Raw genomic sequence first — 18,861 nt, 5'->3', positions numbered from 1 at the left:
AATTTCCTCCTATCCAGAGTATTCTTATGCTAGTTTGTAGTTGTACAACAGTAATCAATTGGTGGTGCACTGTATCGTTTGTTGGTATACCGGGGCGTATGGCTGAGGCCGGGGGGAGCACTTGTGGTCAGGGTGCAAAATCTGTCACCTAATAGTGTTTCTTGTGTAACTGTATGGTATGCTGTTGTAAACCTTAAATAAAGTTTTAAAAATTCAAGTGCGTCCTCCGCTGCTGTCCCACATTCACAAAGGCCCTATCACTGACGATGCTGTTTCTCTTTAGCTTTATGGCAGACGAGCAATTTGAGAATATGGTAATGGGTTACAAACAATATTATGACGGGAAACTATTGATCCAAAAAGGCCTGCAGTATTATTAAAAACGACTTAATCTATATAGAATTTATAGAGATCACCGTTAACCCATGCACACGCAGCTGTCAACCAAACTATTTCCAAGTCTATAAATAAAACTAAATGACAATTGATACGACAGATTCGATGTTAATGTGGTTATGGCGTAAAGGGGGGGCGTAGATCGTGCCGAAAACGTGATGAAACACAGGATGTGTCTGTGGTGACTGTACAAAATCTAGTGCATGCATACACTGCCGTTTTTTGAAGTCAGTAATATGAGGAGCGTGATCGGTTCTGTGGTAAGTGCGGCGGTGTGCCAAACGTAATGGTGAACTTCGCTAAATCAAGACCGTGATCGTAAAAAAGTGCCGGGTGCATGCTTGTGTTTATTTGATTCCTATTCAAGAGAATTACTTTATATATAGTCAATATATAGGCACAGAGTTAAATTTTTTAACATTTTCTAATGGTGGTGTGCCTCGTGATTTTTTTCATGAAACAAGTGTGCCTTTGCCCAAAAAAGGTTGAAAAACACTGCACTAGAGTAACAGGCGTTGCATAGAGTCAAGTAGAGCGTTATAAATTAGAGTGGCCTGTTGCACAGTACAGTACAGTGACGTGTGTTGTAGAGTGTTGGAAAGTGTTGTAGAGTGGAGCAGAGTGTTGTAGAGTGGAGTATAGCAGCATAAAGTGGAGTAGAGATTTGTACAGTGTAATGTAGGAGCACACAGTGGAGTACAGTGCAGTATAGTGGCACAGACTATGGCAGAGTCTTGTAGAGTGGAGCTGTATAGAATGGAGTAGAGTGTGGTAGTGTGGTATTGAGTGGTTGTTGATAATCTAAAAATGATGGTAAGTCTTAAAAAAAATTGATTTGACGCACATTAATCAGTTCTTCTTCGGCAGTATTCTCCACTGAGAGACCTTGACGTGATAGAGCATATAATACATATGTATTACAAATATAAATTAAAAAATAATTTCTCTTCCAGATTGTGACCTGATGGACAAGGTAACTGATGCCAGGATGTGGCCACAATGCTGCCCCGGTTGGAAAGCATTAGAAGCACCTGCTAACCACAACAGGAATGCTTCACAAGATAGCTAATCTTGCCTTGTGAGCACACACAGTAGTACTAAGGAGGTTACCACCATGCCCATAACAAAGCGTACCACATCCTACTTCACAAAAGACACATTATAAACAAATTAAACAGATCACATATATATTTGAACAACTCAAGGGGCACCAAGTCCCTCAGCTAAATAGGACGTGGTTCATCAAATGTAGGAGAATTAGCAAATTGCAGTGATCTTGCTGAGACTGAACAATGGAATTATTTTTCTAAAAATAGTAAGAAACGGCGTTTTTAAAATTGAAAACATAAAGAGAGTTTTTAGAATTCAGAAAATGAAGTGAAGTAATTTATCAGTTTTTTATTTTATGATTCCTTATTATGTTTGCACTTTTATGATTAGCTAGCCAACCTGGCGCATATTCTCGGGAGGGTAAGGACTGAACAATTTTCAAGCATGAGTGAACGAGAAACATCCAAGTCAAGAATATCGAATGGTGCATGTCAGGGACATTCCAATTACCCATATGTCAATAAAAAATGCACTATTTAAATAATAGAATGGTTGGGATTGTCAAAGTTCGAAAATGGTCTTATGTTAAATACAATGGTGAGCCCATACTAAATCTTGGTAGCACGTCAGGAATTCCTCAATAGAACCGTTTACTAATGCTCGCTCGTGAAATGGAGCATAGAAAAGTCTTTAGAGCCCATGTGAACAAGGAATAATACTCATTCCCTTTCAGGCTGAAATGGAGAGAGTTCCACTGTGGAGGCACTTGGATGGAAAAAGCTTGTCTTGCGCAACCAGTTCTTTTTGAAATTTGGAGGTCGAGTTTCCAAAGACTGACAGTCTGTAATTTCCTTGCCAGTTCTCAAAAAGCAAATCTTTTGTTCATGAATAGCAGAAAGTGTTCGTGTACGATACAAGATATCAGGCAGACCACACTAAATTGTGCTGTTCACATACTGGCAACCAGTCTGGAACATGCAGAACTGGAATCAGAGGGTCATGCTGCCCAAGATGGAGCAATATCACAGAGGCAGGATTTTAGAATAGGTACAGAATAAGCAGCGGGAACTGTGCAGACCCAGTCAAGCACTGCTAGTACAGTCGATTCAGGACTGCACCAAGGTCATCGAAGAATGAACTCAATATGATCTGCAGAGTGTGTTCAACAACACAACTGTAAAGTATGCACATATATTTATGCTCATGAGTGAATGTTTGCTGCAGTTGGGATAAATGTTGCATAGACTGAATCTAATCACAACTGTGCATTGGGTGTATTGAGCAAGGTGAGCTGTGGAAGGGGCCAAAAGGTGGCATCAGGTATTACTACAGGCATGACCGGTCGTGTAGGATTGAGGATGAGAGTATGCTTGGCCGATCCTGGTCCAATAGTTATGGTAAACAGGTTCTAGGCTTGTTAAGTCTTTGTAGGGGAGAGTATTAAGTTGTGCCAGTGTATACTTGAAGTCTCTATACTGCTGAGGTGTGCCTGAGTGCCCGTGCAACATGCAGGATTCAGAACGCATAAGGCCATGACAGCATACTCTGGAAGTCATTAAAGACCATGCTTGCCTCCTGAATCGTTAAACCTCAGACTATGTGTAAAAACCAACAAATTCAGTTCAAGTCTAAGCCAACAACAACAATTTCCATGCTGGCACGGTGTCACTAATTAAGTAACGCTTTAGGAGCAAATGAAAGTGTTTATATGGCTTTCTGTATGTTGCGCCCATCCAATTAAGGTTCTGTTTGCACTACGTCTCACAAAACTCACGGTAAAGTCTTTTCCATCTTAGCAGCCACAACCTCTGCTTTGTGTCTGGCAACTGGAAGCTACTTGTAGTGGTTTTTCTGCTAGTTAGGAAAGAAAGGTCACTCTTTTCCAGATTACATATGCGATACAGCTGAAGTCATGTCAATGTAAATAATGAGCACTTGGTTGTGAAGTCGGCCAAGTCGTTAGGACATCTGCAGATCCCATCCTTCAGAGGAGATCAAATGACGTGTTACTCTACACCTCACGCCAATGTACCCCAAAGCTTCCAAATTTGTATTTCACTGACATGCAACGGATTTATTATTTAAAGAAACGAACATAAGGGGTCCGCGATGCAAGTTTAAACCATTGTCGTTCTAGGGTTTCTGGTGTGGTATGTATACTTTCTATAGGATTCCATCAATCTCTTTTGAACACGGTTCTGCTTCAAATTAATGCAAAGAACGAGAAACATAAATCACTCCAACCCTGTGACTGCTTTAAAAAGCAGCCGGCGCATGGTTATCGTTTGCAATTGTGTGTCAGAAACTTGCGTCCACACAGCTACTGAACAAGTCTAAGCAGGAAATGTGGCTCTGACGAAACTCTTGGCTTTACCTGCCACCAGGGGGCAAATAGAACAGTTTACGGACTGCAGCATAATTCCAGATGCATTACACGATGTAAACGGCATCATCAAATAAAACCGGATAGTACAAAATACAAATACTTTTTTTGTTTCAATGGTCAATTACATCACAAGCTTTCTAACTTACTAGTCTGTAATTAATGGAAATGAGATAAAGGTAAAATGTGTCTACCTGCTCTGACTCAGTTGCCACCAGCGAGCGGCATCTGGACTACAGGAACTCCATAAAACTAAGAAATATGACATAACATCTACAGGCTCCTGAAGGGGGCAAAAAAAAAGCGCTATGACACGGTCTACACTGGCCATGTCATAGTGCTTTTTTTCTCGATTGCAAGCCATGTTGCACAACAGCTTGGGCTCCTGTCCAACATGTGTTAGAAACATTGACAAAGAGAATAGACCTTTACCAATGCTTGTTTAATGTTCCCTGACATTATGACAAACATTGCCCGCAGCAAGCTCAAATCAATGGAGTCTTCCATACCTTCCAAAACACTTACACAGCGTGCCTTTACAAGTTCAGAACTGCCCCAATTTGCACACATGGTCCACTTTCTTAGCAATCCAATTCACTTATGGGGGACACTTTAATTTTGGTGTCAGGCCTGTTTTCTCTCCCAGTCCGACCCTGAGAGCAGTACACCCATTCTGGCACTTTTAGCTCAGGTACTTGAGTAGACTGGTGTCTTTAACAAATTCCCATTTAGTTTGTAATTTAAGGAGTTAGCCAGAGGAAAATAGGTTGATACCTAGATCTACTGGTTGATAGGATTTGGCACAAAAACAAACAATATCTTTGCATCTGCTGACCACCAAAAACGCTGCAGGAATTTAAGTTACAGAGTTGGAGAACATCTGACAAAAAGGAGAATCTTTCATAGGCATGTTGTCCAAAAGCAGATATGAAACGCATCTTCTTTCTTTATGAACCAAAAACCTTAACTACGAACAAGCCAGAGGTGAGGATCAGTGACAAAATCATGTCGGCCAAAAAAAAAAAAAAAGATCCACATTCTATTATATAAATACATAATAGGATGAATACTATCAGCATCATTACATTCAAGAAATCCTCAAATCTCAGCTTTCCAGAAGTCAGGTAGGCAATACACTGTGAAAGTCTGTGTAAATTATATTGACTGTGTGGGTTATGCTGTAGAACTCAATGCTGCAGAACTCAATGCTGCAACACAACAGAAAATAGCCACCCAGCCTATCATGTTCCCTTGCTCCAGGTCAATGACAATTATTCTGAATGGGAAAAAACTCAAAGTCAAAAGTACATAAAAAGGATGTGGCAAAGTGCACAGAAAGTAGATGTCTTACACTGTACTGACTGCATGCTCCAGAAAAAGGTCTGGTTGCATATAGGTTTATCCGGAGAAAATGGTTCATGATAGATCGCCTGAATCACCAGCCCTGGAGCGAACATATTTAACAAAGTTTAAACGTGACGTTTCGGCAAAAGTTTCAGGAAGAGAAATCGTGAATCTGAATGTATGTAGTAAATAAGCAAATGGGGTAAATTTCGGACACCCAAAAAGACTTCCTTTAGTTATCAGAGACATGTATTTAGCCTAAGAATCTACTGAGTGGGAAAACACGCATACAAGTCTCACCAACCTTCCCATGGGCACAGCTGGCAAGCAAGGGCCAACATGGAGGCTTGCTCAGATCTGCTAAGCCTGCCTGGAAAATGTAGGTATGTGGGATCTTCACTTTGCTCTAATAATTCAAAGACAATCACGAATGTATGTATTATTTAAAACGCTTTACTAATTCAGACAGTTAAGACAAGTACGTCAAAAATCATCATGAAAAAACATTAAAAAATACCCAGTATAAATGGATTAGTACAAAACCATTTCATGTGACTCCACTGTGGAGCAGAGGTCACAGGGTCATTGGTCCATAAATGATGTTCATTATGACAGGCCTTAATAAATGGGAGGAAGGGCTGGTAGGATTTTATGTGAACCCACAACAAAGATGAGTGGGAGAAAAAAAAAAGCATTTCACCTAAGGCTCAGGAGAGCAGATCGATAGATTTCACCAAGACTCAATGGGAAAACATTTCCTACTTGCTCTTGTACTGGACTCTAGAAGAAAACGTCACTTATGGTTACAATATTTCTAATGGCTGGAACCTGTAACTCCACCTTCGGATATGAAGTCACAAGAGCAGATTAGGCATCAACCCACACACTGGTGTTGATCCTGAAATGTGAGACATGCAGCGAGGGGCTGAGAAAAGCAACAAATACAGCACATCACACATTTGCATACCTTGTGATCTTATCAATCATGGGACTAGCTCCCCAGGAGAGGAAGGCGCGTGGTGAGCAATCTGTGGGAAGATTGTGTCCACCAGAAAAGACCACCATCAAAGGTAGGTGGCTTTTATTTTGATGGCAGATTCCTCATATTGAGATTGAGGCTCATGGGGAGGTGGGATGGATTAGTGCCAGTTAACCAAGAAAGTATGGGAATATGACCATGTAGACGCCTAGAAGAATCAGCAACTTGGGAGTCATGAAGGCAGTCATGGCTTTACCGATGTGGGTATGTATGCCCTCCACAGTGTCTGTCTTTGTCGGGGTATAGCAGATCTTGATAAATGAAGAGGATGTCAGTGCACCCTGTGTGTTCAAGTTATGGACACTAATAGAACTGTCTTCAGGGTAAGAAGTTGAATCAGGCAACTCTGCAACAACGCAAATGGGAATGCTTCCAAGAAAGTCAAAAGAAGTTCAAATCCCACTAAAGAATAATAAGCAGAGTGGGAGGGGACAAATAAAGGAAACCTTGCTGAAAACACACCACACTGGCAATCTAAACAGTAAACAGTGATGAGGCAAAGCCATGAAAGCATTCACGGCAGATACAATCTCACTGCAATACCCTGCTCTTCAAGAGATAAAGCAAACTGCAAAATGACAGAAAGTGGTTGAAAACTCACCACTGCAAAATCTTAGGCAAGAAACTTATTTAGATGGATTTCATGGCTGGCTTCCAGTCCGCCAAGATGAAGCGTCGGACTGTAAATGCCACGGTTCAATCTCCACTTGTGCAGCTGCATTGTTTCGAGACTGGAGTGAAGCATATGACCATCCTTTTGTGAGAGTAGATCTGCTCCACACAGGAGAGGAAAAGATGGCAGAGTGCTGAGTGTCAACAGATTGGCACACCAAACCCTCCAAGCCCAGTGTGGGGCAATCAGTATCATATGCATTGGATCCTCCAGAACCTTGTGTGATACCCTTAACAGAAGCAGAATTGGCAGAACTCCCAGACCAGCTGAACCTGAAGGAATCTGCGAGCAAAGAAACACCTTGAAGACATGAGAGACTGACGGCATCTTGACACATCTGTGGGCTGGCGCTGCTCAGATACTGACCAAAGCCCCCATGCTTCCAAGCCAAGCAGGTGTGCACCCCAGGCCAGCAAGCAGACCTCAATGAATACAGGATTCTGAGCCTGCAGAAGGATGAAGAGACGATTGCAGATCTGATTAACCATCGGCTCTCGTAAGGCGAGAACCACTGCAATATTGGACACAACTAAAGGGCCTTGATCTGCCATCTGTTTTGAGGCACAATAGGAGGCCATGATGCAGTAGGTCATGAGGACACGCAGATACAAGACTTTAAGCACTGGGATCTGAGTAGGAGTCAGAAAGCACACACATCTGTGATCCTCTAAAGGAGGAAAAGCCTTGATGCTGTTTAGCACAGCTGCTATGGATGTTAGCTTCCGAGAGGAAAAGATGTGGAACTTGATTGTGCATTATTAGTACAGCCCAAGTCATCCAGAAGAGTCATTGTCCACAGAAGGTGAACTCTGATCAGTGCCAGGGATTCCGCTTTCACGAGCCAGTCATTCAAGTAATGAAAAAGTAAATAAAATACATGGACTCTTGACTGTTGGAATGAAGCCCCCACACCCACCAGCACTTTGGACTGTCATAAGCTGGAATAGCAGAACCGCCAACTGATAGCACTGGGATTCTATTGTGAACCTCAGGCGAAGTCTATAGGAGGGGAAGAATTGTTAGCTGGAATTAGGCAGTCTGACAATCCAGGTACCCCATCCTGCCCCTTATGTAGGGCCAATAGCATTTGCATCAGGCACACATATGAGCTTGTTCTGCTGAATACACAGGTTCAGAAGGTGAAGATGCATTATAAATCTAAGCCCTCCCTACTTCTTGGAAACAAATTAGTAAATGGTGTAGAATTCCATGGCCCTTTCTGCCAGAAACATCATCTCTCTGGCCCTTTTGTTCAGCAAGGCAAGGACATCCACTTCCAAACTCTTCATGTATGCTAGAGACCACATTCTAGTGGCAGGATATTGATCCGGAGGAAGAGACAGAAAAGGCAGGGCAAAGCATCTCCATATTTGCTGGAGGACCTAGTGATCCATTGTCATCACCTCACAATTGGTGGAAAAATGGACACCTACCCCATGGAAAATGATGCCTTAAATAGGAGGCTGGGGTTAAAGGGGTTTTGAGACAGCAGCGCTGGCAGAGGATTGTAGAGACTATATCTGTTGCTGTTGATTTCGTCCCCTAGATCCACCCCTGCCCCACACGTAGCAGTATAGAATTTGGGCTGACTAGACAGATTAAGAAAGTTGTCTCAGCCAGGACTCTACTACCCTGAAGTAACCACACATGTTCTATATTGTTGCTGGCATTTTCCTGCTAGGTAGGTTAATACCAGCATGCAAACCATATCTCTATTGTTCTGAAAGTGCTACAGGGAGAAGTCTGCTTACTTTCTAAACAGCCACTAGCCATCAAAGGGCATGTTTACAACTGTGGCCTTGGACATCTCCGGAGAAGTCATTGGAACACATCCAATCATCCTGCTGCAACATGACCGATCGAGCAATGGTGTCCGCAGAAACCAAACTAATCTTTAAGGTCTGTTTGGATGCTACAAAGAAGTCATTGCCCAGGTTTGAAATGGCTTCTTCATGTGACCTGGAAGCAGACTACTACAAATGTCACTAGTTCTCACAACACATGAACAAGAAGGCAGGTTGCATTCACAGAGTACAGGGGTAGGCTGCCAGAAGCAAATACTTTAAGTATGACAGAGTCAAGCTTCTTTGGCTCTCTATAGGGAAGCGCCATGGGGAAGGCATTCAGGTTCTGATTTGAAGTTGATGTTCGAACAACCAGACAATCCTGTGACAAGGTAAGAGTACAAAGAATGGCCTATGGCATCTGGATGTTTGTTGGCTGCTATGTCTCATAAGGGCGTCTCCCACGCAGCCATGACAGGATCTAAGAGGGCCTCGTACAATGGAACCAGGGGTTCCATCACTGTTGAGAGGGTACAAGATCTCAGTCAAAGTGTTAGACTTTCCCTTCACAGAGAGCAAGGTCAATTCCAAGAACTCTGCTGCTTTACACACTACCATCATAAATAAGGAAAATTCCTCTGAAGCAGGACCAGAAGGGGTAGGGGATCTCGCTTTCTAGGCATGGATCTAGGCGACTATGCATCCTGAAAACGCAGTTACAAGCCATCATCGATATTATAGGAGAGAAAGATTATTAGCTTCTATATCATCTTCTGTATGGTCATAAACTTTATGAAGCATGTTGGGGCGTCCAAGGGGCAGATGAATATCTCCTCCAGCTGGGCCATAGTCTAAGCCCTAGACATGTGCTGCGCAAAGGGAAAGGCAGGGACGAGGTCCCAATCCCACAGCCCGGAAGTGGTTATTTGATCCCACATACTGTAATGGAAATGTAGACCTGTACGCAGCAATGCTGCCGCTATCCTTGAGGTGAAAGAATATATGGGCCTTTATGCATTCCTTTCTACTTAACTGTGATCTGCAGCTGTCCCACTGAACTTTCAGGGCATGTGGATCGTACAGTAAGAGATGCAAGTTTTACTATGCTTATCTAAATATTTTGTTTAAACTCTTTAATGTGGTCCATGCAAAAGGTGAAATATCCTATTTTCCTGTCTATGTTGGACATACTTTTTTGAATAAATAATAATGGCTGTTGACATTTATTTCGTATATCTGGGTCGAGGTTTAAGGTTGCTCCAATGTACTGTCGCCTATCTCTTGCTCGTCAAGGTCCAAATACAAACTTGGAATGCCTTGCGTCAGGTTTCACATTAGTATATGCAGATGACAGAGAACTGCTGGAGATTACAGTATCAAGTCGAGGCACACTTTCCTTCACTCTACTGTGAAGAAATGGGGTGTATTATATGGTCTGGTTGTGCAACCTCACCATGTTATACACTTACCAACACCTTTAGGTCCAGAAGGTTTTGCCTGTAAAACCCTCAGCTAAACTCTGGGTAGCTGTGTCACTAAGCAGCAAAGCTTACACAGAGTGTAAGTGTTAAGCATTTAAACAGCACCAAAACAATTGAAGAAGAAATTGACAGGACACTCAAGAAATCCGACACCAATTTATACAAATAGACTGTATTTTTAGAAGAATTTAGACACTAGAATAAAAAAGATTCACTGGAGGGTTCCAGAGATATAGATTTTACATGCAATAATAAATCAAAGCAATTTCATTCAACCGCAAACAAACCTTGGCAAAGTCAACGAATTGGAGAGGAAAACTTGGGTAAGTGTCAATGCGTTTGGTTAGAGGTGCTTGGGGCGACAACTCCAGCAGGGAGCTAGCCAAGGGGTCCAGCGTGGTCCTCCAGAGCAGTTATCATCACAGAAAAAGCAGTCCTTCAGCAGTACCAGACACTTTATCTGCATTGGAATGGATTCCTATGGTGTTGTCCTGATGCAAGGGATGAAGGATGCTGTAAGGATGCTGTAGATATGAAGCAGTCGACAGGGGTCTTCCTGCAGGGTCTACGAAGATGGTGAGGGAGTCCTGGTTGCAGGGTCGATGTCCCACAAAGTCCTTTTCGGTCTGGTCGAAGTCCAGTTACTACTGGATTACCAGTCGCCAGTTGTCAGGGTCAAAGGCCAATCCTTCCCGACCTGCTAACTCGCCTTCTGAAGGTCCCAGCAAGTCTCCAAAATTACTTCCAGGCTCCACGAACTCGGGTCCAACTCAGTGCACTGAGTTTTTGTCCTCGGTGCTGCACTGCGGAATAGTAGCAGCTTGAAGCCTTTGGGCTACCAACTTGGCCCAGCAGACTTCATAAGCTGTTGTGTCCCTGTGCTGGGAACATGAGGACAGTCAACTGGCCCTTGGAGTTCTCCTGGCTGGACTGGGCTCTGGAGACGGCTTCTCCTTGACCAGGACACAACAGGCATAGTCCCCTTCTTTGTGAGCCACTAGGTGCGGCAGGTGCAGTCCTCGTAGGTGTAGTCTCTATTTTCTGGTCCCTCGTAGCAGCATGACAGTCCTTCTTCCAAGTCGGTCGAGATCTGGGTGCCAGGGGTGCCCCTTTATGCTGGAAAAGAGCCCTCACAGCAGGATGCGGTTGGTAGCCAATAGACTACCAGTTTCCCACCCACCTGGTGACTACTTCCTGTGGAGTGTGGCATTAGGATATCACAGTATGCACCATTTTGCCCACTCCCAAGATGTTCAGACCTCCGTAGTCCAGCCCAAGTTGTAGCTACCTCAGGGCTACACGCCCCTGGGGAAACTGGTTTCCCCTCTCTACCTACCAAGCCAGCCTGTCTACCTCAACAATGGGTCAGCTCCCCCACCCCCAAGTGTTACACATCTGCCCTTCAAAGGTAGCGTCCCCTTTAAAGACTGCCTTTTCTGGCTAACGCCCAAGTGGCATCCTGCAGGAGGGAAGGGACACCTTTCTGGCCTACAATACCTCTTTGTATACATTCCTGAGAGTTGTTAACAGATCTCTCCAGGAGGACAGAGAGCTGTCTCGTTGAGCAGGGAAGGCACAGGAGTTTTAAAAGGTAACCAAGTGGAAGCTCTGCTAAAACTGCAGAATTCAACAAGTTACATTATTTTCGACTTGAGATGCAAGTCGGGCTTAATGTAACGAGTTCTTTGATACCTTGGAGTGCCCACTTTGGTGCCAGCTGAAACTGAAGAAGGGCACGTCGACTGCCATCCGGACTGCAGGACCTCCGTGGGAGCCTCAGCTTTGGCAGAAAGTTTAGGGCTTGTGGGGTCAATAGTGGGAAAGTTCTGTGAGTGCAAAGTCTATGAACAAGAAGGTCTCATTGGCAGTCAGCTATTACTCGGAGTCGTCCCTCTACATCTGAACTTAGAAACTATCCTGGAAGTCCGGCTTCTTCCAGCAGAGAAAACAAACAAGGTGAATTCAACCGGTGATGTCAGTGGCAGTTAGGTGGTAATCTCTGGTTCTTTTTGGAAAAGTGTCCAGTTTCACAGTTCTTGAAGGAGAAGAGTACAATTTAACATCAACTAAAGGTTCAAGACCTTATGGGCACCACTTGGAGGGTTGGGACGCAATCTCCCAGAGGTCACGAACAGGGTCCAGTGAAAATCCAGTTGGAATTGGTCTTCTGGGCTCTTGACCTTACAGGCTTTTTGCAGCTTTCGTGTTCTGGAAGCTGAACAGTAAGCTAGCCAACTAACCCTTGGTGCCCACTCTTCTGTCCTGGGTTCAAGTGGGAGTATGTTCAGCCCTTTGGGTTTCTCTCCACAAGGTTCAGTCCTCATTCTGTAGTCTAAAGTATTCAGCAAGTGCAGTACTTCTTCTGCCTTACTCAGGTCCAGCAGTATTCTGAAGAACGCACGCAGCGGTGCCACTTTAATGCCTGTCACTAGCTTGTGGGTGGGTGAAACTTCCTGGCCAATAGGAAACAGGTTCTCAGGGGCCACCCAACCCACTCTGACATAATTTTCCTGGGGGGTTAAGCTTAAACAATCTCACAGTGCCATGCTCTAACTAAATCCAACATGGGAGAACTGTTGTTTCCCTGTTCAGAGCTCAGGGCACACCCCTGAGTGTGCATAGGGACATGAGGAGCTCATCAAGCAAACCAATTCTGGAACAGGTACCCCCCCCCCCCCCCTTCTTGGACTGGTGCCACTCTGGCTACTTGAACACTGGTAGGGGCATGCCTAGGTGACAGTTATATCTGCCTGTGACAGGGGTGTCAATTTGATGCTTGCACCGTTGGTGGGCACATTCCTCAAGTATCCTGTCAGGAGGAGGTCATGCCCCCTCCCAGCCAAGGCCCCTTTGTTCCCTTTCCTGGGTGCGATTCACACCTCCCAACAGGCTGCCAGGTGACAGTTGGGATTAACACTGAAAATTCTACTGAGGCTTTATGCAGGAAAATACCAACTTTCCAAAAGCGGCATTTTAAAAATAATAACTCAAAATCCCATTTGACCATGAGATTGGATTTCAACTTGTCTTTGAACCATAGATTTAGCTATTACCAAACTGACGTTCTCCATTTTAATGTGTTGTAATGTAACCCAGTGCTTTTCCATGGGACAGCCATCCTTGCCACAAGGACAAAGGACTTTGAAGATTTTCACTGCCAGGACATGCAAAAATTAAAAACACGTGTCTTAATTTTTAAATGCCAAGCACCTTGCCCTATGGGTATTTAGGGCCTACCTTAGGGTTGACGTAAAGTTATTACAAAGGAAGATTTAGGCCTGTTAAAAGGGATAATTCAACAGATTAAAATGGCAGTTTTTTAAACAGCTATTCTATGCAATTGTGCGAGGCCTAGCGTCATGTTTCACATTGTCATTTTAGTGGTGGCACAATAAGTGCATCTTTTAGGGGTTATAGCACATGCACTGGGAGCTGGTTAGCAGTGCTCCGGTGCAACGGAGTCGAAAACCCAGAACCATAAATCCAAAAATTTGGGGTGATCACGCAAAAAGAGGCCTTTTCTTACAGGGGCCGTTCACTAAAGCAACCATTACCTGTCAAATAAGTCTAAGCTATTCACCTTCGCATCACTCGCATAAACATGTATCCACTATTGCTAACAGGCAACTCAACTAATATTAGGTGGGTACAGCCCTCAAGCCATCACCAAGAAGCCAGCAGCATTCCTCATCAGGATTACATCAGAGTTTCGTCACCTTGCTACAATCAGCCCCAGGTTCCTCTTCTCATCTTCTCATGTGGGCTGATATTTGGCTCCCTAAGCGAAAGCAGCTCACAAACCCCCCGCCGCCCCTCCTCATCTCCAGCTCGGTGATACCTGCTATGTAAAGCAGTAATGTATTGCAATGAAAAAATACAAATGAGGACTGTAAAGCTGGAGTGCATTTGCTGCATTTCATCACGTGTGCAATGTGAATCCACGTTCCCTCGGCAAAGTCGATACTTGTCATAAAACTAAACTGATGGCAACAATGAAAGTCCCAGTGAGAGGATGAATTCTACAAGTCTTACTGTTTTGCAAAACATTTTCATACTTGGAATTACATCGATTTTAATTTGCAGTATGTTTCTATTCTTGAAAACTTATATTAAGTAAACATAAGTTACATTTCTTACAGTGCTGAGTTTCCTTAGAAGAAAAGATACTTCTACCCATTTAAGGATGTTGAAACTAATGCTCAGCTGTGGTAGTGTGAACATGGAGGCAAACCATTGGCCTGATATGTAATTACACTACCTATTAAGCCTAGCTGGAAGAGACTGTCCCATTCATACTAGAGGAGCCAAAGAATGTGGAGTGGGCCAATCAAATCTAGGCGCACACAATGGAGCATGGAAACCTGGACCTTCATTTGCTAATGTTTACACTTTTTTTTCTATAATATACCCTTGCACAAAATAATTCCAAGATATGTATTTAAACTCGTCACAGAAGCCTTTGTCAGTACTTCTCTGCATGACCTCGCCCCTCCCGTTAGCCGCAAGGGGGAGCGGTGCTCTTTGAAGACGAGATTTGTACAAACACTTGTCATTAAGGTGCAGCGCCGCACACATCCAAACACTAAGCGGTGTTAATTTCCCTAAGCTAAAATCACAGAAAGTGATGTTCGCAGGTTTACCTTCCACCTGTTCATTACCCTGACAGCCCAGATCTCTGCATCTCCATTGTTCGCAAATCCCAGCAGAGGGGACGGCCCATGCAGGCTCAGAAGTTGCAACAAGCCCGAAATGCCTACAAGCTACTCTCGGGCTAGGGAAAGTACAAGGGGTCTGCTGAGCTTCAGCGATGACATCCAATATATTGTGCCCTGTAGAGATGTGCAAGGCAGATGGGATTTGACAATAAGAACCCTTTCTGTGTACATGACCTCTTTCTCTGTGGAATTCCTGTCTCATCATGCTGGAAATGTTAGTTCTTCGATAGAGCACGGCGCATTTCACCTCAGGGAGCAAATATGGGAGCAATGAAACCTTAAAGCAATCCAGGCAGCCCGAGCAGACTCACAGTTAGCCAGTCTCTAGAAAACCGCAGCACCAGGAAAGCAGCAGAGAGGCTAATGCTGTGGGGCGGGAACATATTTGAGGGATACTAAAACCCATTGTCTCTATAGCAAGACCCCATTGGCTACTGAAGATGTCGTTACCATGCTCAATAAAGTGTGTCTAGAAACAGTACTCATTTTAAAACATGAAAACAAATATGTTGGAGTAGAGCATTTGGGAGGTCAATGAGTGAACTTAAAATCTAGATATTGACTAAAGACCTGGAATTAGAGCAAAGGGCGAGAACGCATGTCAACTCACATAACCATGGGTTGCTGTGACAGCTCCATCTAACTCAAAACATTACAATGACAAGAGAGCAAAATAAGATAGAACATCTTCACAGGGCAAGACATATTGCAGGATCCATGCAGTCCTTTACCTACTTTGAGCAGACTAATATTTATACGCTCTTCAACTGCATCTTGAGAGCGGTAGCACTAGCGCCATCTTCGAAATGTCATCAAGTAGAAAGAAAGAAACATATTGCCAAATCAGGTTCAGTTACAAGAATGAGGGAAGAAGCACCGTCATGAGCATCTAAAACAGGATGCTCTGTGCAGATGCTGTGAGTGAGGACCAGAGGCGCGCTGTGTTTCATCAGGACCACGCTGCACGTTAGGACATGAGGCTATCTGTAAAATCATGAGCTGGGGGAGAAGGCATACTTTCAGAGTCAGTTGATAACATCAAGAGCTAGAACACTGATAAACAAAGGACTCAAAAAGGTTGTGAGGTCCCACTTAATAAAACAGAGGGGAACATGTCATAGTCAAGCTCTCCTGAGCTCCAGGAATGGAGCAGCAACAAGGTATGTAGGACTGCAGCATTCCCAGCTTTACATTAGGATTCATGCACATCCACCCTCAATCCAGCTCTCTCTCGGGTCGCTCATTGACAGGTCTGTGCTTTTGACTACTTACACAACTCCACTGCCTTTCATACTACATGCATGCATGCATGCACATAGATGTAAGAGGCCCTAAAGCGAAAGTCTCTAATTACACCATCAGACAGAGCCTTCCAGGGTTCTAACAAGGTGAGTTTATCAATCCATTCAAAAGGCATCTAGTTCGATTACAAAATACTGGTGCTGTGGATCACTAATGGGAAACTCAATCACAACAAGAAATGGAAAGAGAACCCATTGAAGAGGCCCTTTAGGAAACATGGTATAGTACATCAAATAGACACTTTCCAGAACAACCAAAGGTGCATGTCCCTGCTAACAGAGGCCCATTGGTGCTTCCAGCTGGGCTGATAGTGTGAAGACGGCTGGGTGTCTGTTTCACTTGCTACACTATCGCTCACTGCCAGATGTGCACTTTGAAAACATTTCCACAGAGTTTCAACTGCACGAAGAAAGCAGCGGAGTGTCTCTCAAATGTTTGGGCACTCTCACAGCCAGAGCGGCACCCAAGGTTTCGCCCTCAGTCCTTCAAGTTTATTATTGCGCAACTGCAGAGTGGCGACTCTGCCTTCACTGATAATAAAGCTAACGAGGCGACCCTAAAGGTAGACGCTGGAAAAACTACTTCTAACAAGCCAAAACAAAGAAGGGAAATAATCACAGAGGACATAATAACAGGCGAGTTAGACCACAAATACGGGCTAGAGACTGAATGTAAAGGTACCGAGTACAGAGATTAAAGGAAGACCCTCCCCTAGCAATACTGTGTGTGTATTAAATATCGTAACATACACTCTCATGAGGGAGACGTTTGGCAATAGCACCTTATTGCGGTCTGATGAGAAGTCATTATCAGTTGACATGGACAGAGGGCTTGTTGTTCTACTATGGACTACAACTATAGGCCCTTAACACCCAAGCACACATTTTCCATGGCAAGAGGCAAGCATCATGCCTCCCACGCGATTCTGTTTAGCTCTGCTAGATGCAAGATCCCTGGCACAGTATTTTCTTTTTTTTTTTTAAAAAATGTGTTTATTAAATTTCTGAGTTCAAACAAAAAAGAAGCATTACAAGTGCAATCAGCAACGCTTCATTATCAATATTGAAAAGGCATGCGGTGCACACATCGACACGCCAGACAGTCTACATGGTGGCACAATCGCGCCCATGGCAATTACAATAATAAAAAACACAATGTAAATGTAAATATAGAAAAAGCAAACAAGCTCATGAGTCTGTCACAGCAATATGGGTGATGACGCATATGCGAAAAAGGGGGTCGGGCTGGTGGATACGTCAGGAGGGAAGTGGATCTTGTGCACCAGGAAACCCCTAGGTGGGTATACACATGTACTGATTCAGATGGGATTCACAAAAGTGTTGGTTCAGGGAGGACGCATATCGTTCTTGGCCTCAACATTGAGCAGAAAGGTCGCCCAGCACTCGCCCCCAGTACGGGAGAGCCCATTCATGCAGATCCCTGGCAGAATCAACAAGAAGAGAGATGCCCTGCCGGATGCGAAGCATGCAGTTGAGCCAGCCCAGTAGTTTATGCACAGGGGTGTAGAAGGGAGGCTGATATAGACATCATTGACCCAAGGTTGATCAGTTTTTATTTCTTGGGTGTCTACCAGCAGGTGGATTCAAGTTTTTCTGGTGTCTGGGGATCCCGGTTTCAAGAAATGAAGAACTATCCTGGGGTGCATAAGAGGATCAGATACTCAAACCCCATCACACTCAATGCACAGCTCCCTCAACCATAAAGAGGAATGGGAAGCTATTGAAAAAATAACTCAATTCATCCCACACCCCCGATACTAATGCTGCGATTGGTGTTATGTGATACTTACGCTTACACTGTTTTTTTCAGGTGACTACGTCTCCAATTTCTTTCCAATACTTTCTATTTTTTTTTTAACACAAGATTTTTTTCACGACTGTAGGCTCACTTTTCCCTACACTTTCTAAAATTAATTAGGATAATAAGACACAGAACAATGAAGCAATGAAATTAAATCACTGAAAATGTTCGCCTTTGTGTCTTTAGATGACCTGGGCACCTAATAATTAACGAAAAATGGTTAAAGACGAATTACTCCTTCTGAGGAACACATGAGCAATAGAACTGCTTTGTTCAAAAGAAAGAATCAGAACAAAATCTGAGTTTGGTGTCCTCTTTTCTTACTAATGTACAGTAGGCCCAGCCCTTTGTGGTTTTAAAAGGGACAACCCATTTTCCTTTGTTTTTCTGAATAGAAATTGAATAGCTTTGTGCTTAGGGCCTTTTTATGACTATAGCAGTTCAACACCGGACGGTGCAATGCACCATCCGCTGTAGGACCGCCCGAGCCGTGGTGCTTCCGCCTGCCAGCTTAGGAGTTAAATCCTGGTTTGGCGGACAGTGCTGCGGTGGTTTAAGGTGGTAGTCTGTCAGGCTCATTGAATAGCCCGACATGCAGACCGCTGCTCTCAAAGCGCCGACTGCATCTTCCTGCATGGTGTGACATACATGCCACACCGTGCAGGAACTAGGGGTGCAAAACCAGGCAGGCACTACATGTGCCCCCCCGCATGCACCCTTAGACCCGAGGAGCAGCAGGGGGCTCTGCTAGGGCCCCCGTTCTTCCCTCTACGCCACCCTTTCTATGGCGCCATGAACAGGGCGGTGGACAGGCAACTCCTAATATGCTTGGCGGCGCCGCAGCGGCACAGCCCACATATTAGTGCTACTGAC

General features: G+C 44.1%; 1 protein-coding gene across 1 annotated transcript in view; it reads right to left on the bottom strand.

Moving 5' to 3' along the window:
* The window catches only part of SRBD1 (S1 RNA binding domain 1), a 721,551-nt gene that overhangs the window by 279,914 nt on the left and 422,776 nt on the right, over window positions 1-18,861 (bottom strand). The window lies entirely within an intron of this gene.

Source organism: Triturus cristatus, chromosome 6, assembly GCF_964204655.1.
Source record: "Triturus cristatus chromosome 6, aTriCri1.1, whole genome shotgun sequence".
NCBI lineage: Eukaryota > Metazoa > Chordata > Amphibia > Caudata > Salamandridae > Triturus > Triturus cristatus.
Note: the sequence above shows the minus strand (reverse complement) of the source record. Positions and strands in the feature narration are given on the sequence as shown.